This window comes from Saimiri boliviensis, chromosome 14, assembly GCF_048565385.1.
Source record: "Saimiri boliviensis isolate mSaiBol1 chromosome 14, mSaiBol1.pri, whole genome shotgun sequence".
In the NCBI taxonomy this organism is placed as follows: domain Eukaryota; kingdom Metazoa; phylum Chordata; class Mammalia; order Primates; family Cebidae; genus Saimiri; species Saimiri boliviensis.
Window position 1 is genome coordinate 58,631,888 of NC_133462.1, and position 5,709 is coordinate 58,637,596.

Consider the following 5,709-nt stretch of genomic DNA (forward strand, 5'->3'; position numbering starts at 1 on the left):
AGTTGTCTCTACCTGCCATAGCTCATGAAGTCAAAACGAGTGATCTGTGTCCCCTTGAGTTGAGCATTCTTTTAGTAAGAAAGGATTAAGTTCAATTTGAATTCTGGAAAACGGCTTCTCATCTTGTCAATCAGCTGTCAGTTTTGTGCGTTAATTTCTAGGAGAGCTAATAGAGTCAATCCAAAACCAAAGGTGTATTCAAGTCCAGATTGACAAGTCAAACCAAGAAAGCAGGCATTGAGCTGGAAGAGGGATCTTTTCCCAGTGGGCCTTAAGGCCCACATAAATCCCTGTGAAGGAATCCGGAAACAGAGACGGAAAAGGACTCGCCTTTAAGGCTAAAGCCCTTAAAGCCGGGACCGTTTTAGCTGTGTATTTTTTAAAAGTTGTGTGCTCTTCAAAGAGAAAGTTACTTTTGCTGTGCCTTTGTGTTCGAGGGGAAATGGGAGTCCTCTTCAGTCAGTAGGGACGACACCTGAGTCTTTTGCAGTCCTCTTGTCTGCCTCTGAGGGTGAAATGAGAGTGGTCCCTGTCATCATGAGCCATGTCTGAAAGAATTATTCACATTCCCTACGAGAATAGAAGGCTGAAATAGCGAAAGATGTGTCTTCCTTTGGAGCATGGACGGGTTCAAAGCCCACCTCATACCACTAAGTATTTTGCTGAACACGAGCAGTTGTGTGTGCGGCCTGTGTTTGGGTGTTTTTTGTGTCACGTGTGTGTGTGTGTGTGTGTGTGTGTGTGTCTGTGTGTGTGTGTCTGTATTTCTGTCTCCATTCTTGAGCAGCAAATCTTTTTTCCTCTTTTAGCATGTTACTCAGAACTGTGGATGAATCCCAGCACTCCTGAAAACACAATCCATGTATGGTTGAAGGAATTTTTCTTGTTGATGAGTGAGAGGTTGGTGACTGAAACCAGCTCATTTCCCATTGACCACTGAGGCCACATCTCTCAGGTGAGAAGCAAAGTGAGAATTTGAACCAGGCACATTCTCCTTAGAGACAATGGGCCAAAGACAGGTCCGATGGAATCTAATGTCTTTTCATGTTGACTTCCATCCCGACAAGCTCTCGTTAAGCCATTGAAGTGTCACATTGGGCCTGGGGGAGGCGGAGCATCCTGTGAAATTACACGTCCGAAGATTTGGATTTGATTTCCAGCCCTCTGCCAGTCAGTCTGCCAGGCACTTTCATGTGACAAGCCTTAGGCGAGTCCCTTTCCGTCTCTGTTTCCGGATTCCTTCACAGGGATTTATGTGGGCCTTAAGGCCCACTGGGAAAAGATCCCTCTTCCAGCTCAATGCCTGCTTTCTTGGTTTGACTTGTCAATCTGGACTTGAATACACCTTTGGTTTTGGATTGACTCTATTAGCTCTCCTAGAAATTAACGCACAAAACTGACAGCTGATTGACAAGATGAGAAGCCGTTTTCCAGAATTCAAATTGAACTTAATCCTTTCTTACTAAAAGAATGCTCAACTCAAGGGGACACAGATCACTCGTTTTGACTTCATGAGCTATGGCAGGTAGAGACAACTTTTTGAAAATACACAGCTAAAACTGTCCGTGCTTTGAATGCTAGACAAGTTTTTCAGAATACTCAGCTAAAACGGTCTTTTTTTTTTTTTTTTGATACTGAATCTTGCTCTGTCACCTAGGCTAGAGTGCAGTGGCATGATAGCTCACTGCAACCTCTGCCTCATGGGTTCAAGGGATTCTCCTGCCTCAGCCTCTCAAGTATCTGTGATTACAGGCACCTGCCACCACACCCAGCTAATTTTTGTATTTTTCATAGAGATGGGGTTTCTTTTTTTCTTTTTCTTTGAGACGGAGTTTCTCTCTTGTTACCCAGGCTTGAGTGCAGTGTCATGATCTCAGCTCACCACAACCTCTGCCTCCTGGGTTCAGGCAATTGTCCTTCCTCTGCCTCCCGAGTAGCTGGGATTACAGGCATGCGCCACCATGCTTAGCTAATTTTTTGTATTTTTCATAGAGACGGGGTTTCACCATGTTGACCAGGATGGCCTCGATCTCTTGACTTTGTGATCCGCCCGCCTCGGCCTCCCAAAGTGCTGGGATTACAGGCTTGAGCCACCGTGCCCGGCCCAGAGATGGGGTTTCACCATATTGGCCTGTCTGGTCTTGAACTGACCTAGTGATCTGCCCACCTTGGCCTCTGATAGTGCTGGGATTGCAGGCATGAGCCACCACGCCTTGTACCTAATTCCTATTCACTGGTCGTGGATGGGAGCTATGGAATCTCTTCCTACAAAACATCCTGGCCGCATCAGAATGTGAGAGTTAAGTTTTCTAAGAGATGGTTCCTCTGTTTGTGCTCCACACCCAAATAATCGATCTTACTTCACTGTCAGACAACTTCCAGGTATTACAGTGGCTGTAGTCTAGCTGGAAAAACGCTGAAGTAGACCCCCGGGACTCTCTTGACTCAGCCACTAACAACTTAGTGTGGCTCTGGGAAACAAAGAAGCTGGAGCAACCACGCCTGCAATCTCAGCACTTTGGGAGGTCGACGTGGGAGGATTGCTTGAGCCCAGGAGTTTGACAGCAGCCTGGGCAACATAGCAAGACCCCATCTCTACAAAAAAAAATCAAAAAAATTATTGCGGTGTGGTGGTGTCACCCTGTAGTCCCAGCTATTCAGGAGGCTAAAGTGGGAGGATCACTTGAGTCCCAGAGGTCAAGACTGCAGTGAGCCAAGATCATGCCACTGCCCTCAAGCTTGGGCTTCAAAGTGAGACACTGTCTCAGGAGGGAAAAAACAAAACAAAACAAAACAAAAAAACTGGAGCTTTTGTTTTCTCATTTGTTAAAGGTGGATGATATTATCTCCTTCATGGAATTACTGTGAGGATGGAAGTACAATTTTTTTCCCCTTTCCTTTTAGAAATACAATGAGATAGGCATAGTGGCCAGGTGAGGTGGCTCATGCCTGTAATCCCAGCACTTTGGGAGCCTGAAGCAGGTGGATCACCTGAGGTCAGGAGTTCAAGACCATCCTGGCCACCATGGTGAAACCCTGACTCCACTAAAATTACAAAAATTAGCCTAGCGTGGTGGCACGTGCCTACAATCGCAGCTACTCAGGAAGCTGAGGCAGGAGAATGGCTTGAACCTGGGAGGTGGAGGGTGTAGTGAGCAGAGATCATCCCATGGCACTCCAGTCTGGACGACAGAGTGAGACTCCATCTCAAAAAAAAAAAAAAAAATGCCAGATGTGGTGGCTCATGCCTGTAAACCCAGCACTTTGGGAGGCAGAGGAAGGTGGATCACCTGAGGTCAGGAGTTCAAGACCAGCCTGACCAACATGCAGAAACCCCATCTCTAATAAACATATAAAATTCACCAAGCGTGGTGGCACATGCCTGTAATCCCAACTATTTGGGAGGCTGAGGCAGGAGAATCGCTTGAACCTGGGAAGTGGAGGTTGCAGTGAGCCAAGATTGCACTCCTGCATGGACGAGAAGAAGGAAACTGTGTCTCAAAAACAATAATTAGATAGGCATAGTGCACAAGATAATGTCAGGTGACACGTGCACTACCACTTAGTACCACTGTGAGTCCAGACAGATGACATAGGTCTCCGTGCCTCAGTTTTTCCACCTGTCAAATAGGAACCATATGAGGATGTACTCGTAAGATGATGCTCAAGGCTAAATAATGTAATCCATGAACGTGCCTAGACCAGCACCTCCTGCATTTTAAATACTCTTCCCTTTTGGCTGCTGTTGCTACTATTTTACTAACTGGGTTGATTTCTAGCCTGAAAAAAAAGGATCACAAGTTTGTGAACAAGACCATTATTCCTTACCAAATGATTCATAACCCCAATTTTTCTTTTGCTTTTTTTTGTTTGTTTGTTTGTGTTTTTGGAAACAGAGTCTCACTCCCACTCCCAGGCTCAAGTGATTCTCCTGCTCAGTCTCATGAGTAACTGGGATTAAAGGTACCCACAACTAGGCCCAGCTAATTTTTGTATTTTTAGTACAGATGGGGTTTCACCATGTTGGCCAGGCTGATCTCAAACTCCTGACCTCACGTAATCCATCCACCTCGGCCTCCCAAAGTGCTGGGATTATAGGCGTGTGCCACCCCACCAGCCTATAACCCCAGTTTCTTTTTACCAACTTAGATTATGGAACTTGGCATGATGCCCAGATTCCCATAATGCAAATTGTCCTCCCCAATTATAACTACCAGTTTTTTTTCATCTAAGAAAAACAAAACAAAAATTGAAATGCTGGTCATTTTTGTGGACAAAAAGATAAGTATGGCCAGGGGTAGTGGCTCATGCCTGTAATTCCAGCACTTTGAGAGGCTGAGGCGGGAACATCACTGGAAGCCAGAAGTTCGAGACCAGCCTGACCAACACGGTGAATCCCCCTCTCTACTAAAACTACAAAAATGAGCCCGGTGGGCTGGTGTGCGCCTGCAGTCCCAGCTACTCAGGAGGCTGAGGCAGGAGAATCACTTAACCCAGGAGGCAGAGGTTGCAGTGAAAAGAGATCATGCCACTGCAGTCCAGCTTGGGCAACAAGATCAGAACTCCATCTCAAAAAACAAACAAAAACAAGTAATGCGACTGCTATTTTCTGGTTATAATCACAGAGTTCATGTAGAAAAGCTAAGCAATATGAAAAAATAGAGTTAAAGTTTTTAAAAATTACCCCAAATTGGATCAGCAAACTTTTTTTTTTTTTCCCCTCTTGAGACAGACTAGGTCTTGCTGCTGCCCAAGCTGGTGTACAGTGACACAATCACAGATGACTGCAGCCTCGACCTCCTGGACTGGCTCTGTGCTCCTGCCTCCCAAGGAGCTGGGACTACAGGTGCATATTCCTATACCCAGCTATTTTTTTTTTTTAATTGGTTTTGTAGAGGTGAAGTCTCACTATGTTGCTCAGGCTGGTCTCGAGCTCTGGCCTCAAGTAATCCTCCCGCTTCAGCCTTCCAAAGTGCTGGAATTACAAGCATGAACTTATTTGGAGACTGGGTCATTACAGAGGTCATCAAGTTAAAATGGGTCATGAAGGTGGGGCCCTGATGCTATATAACTGTTGTCCTTACTAAAAGAAAAATTTGTTGCCTGTGAAAGAAAAAGAAAGAATAAAATATTTTTTCCTTGAGACAGGGTCTTGTTCTGTCACCCAGGCTGGAGTGAAGTGGTGTGATCTCAGCTCACTGCAGCCTCATCCTCCCTGACTCAAGCAATCCTCCAACCTCAGCCTCCTGAGTAGCTTGGGAACACAGGTACATGCAACCATACCTGGCTTTTTTTTTTTTTTTTTTTTTTTTTTTTTTTTTTTTTTTTTTTTTCCCGAGATGGATTCTTGCTCTTTCCTCCAGTCTGGAGTGCAGTGGTGCAATCTCAGCTCACTGCAACCTCCACCTCTGGGTTCAAGCAGTTCTCCTGCCTCAGCCTCCTGAGTAGCTAGGATGGCAGGCGTGCACCACCACAGCCAGCTAATTTTTATATTTTTAGTAGAGATGGGGTTTCACCATGTTGGCTATGCTGGTCTCAAACTCCTGACCTCTTGATCTGCCAACCTCAGCCTCCCAAAGTGCTAGGATTACAGGTGTGAGCCACCACTCCCGGCTGTATTGTTTTTAGTACAGGTGGGGTTTCATCCTGTTGGCCTGGCTGGTATTGAACTCCTGACCTGAAGTTATCCTCTCACTCATGCTCCCAAAG

At 45.7% G+C, this 5,709-nt stretch overlaps 1 long non-coding RNA gene across 1 annotated transcript; it reads left to right on the forward strand.

The window, feature by feature from the left end:
* The first annotated feature begins 841 nt into the window (after window positions 1–841).
* LOC141581193 (uncharacterized) lies at window positions 842–5,315 on the forward strand. Its single transcript, XR_012513722.1, has 3 exons — window positions 842–955; window positions 4,733–4,846; window positions 5,149–5,315. It is a non-coding gene; the product is annotated as an uncharacterized LOC141581193 (long non-coding RNA).
* The last annotated feature ends 394 nt before the right edge of the window (window positions 5,316–5,709 follow it).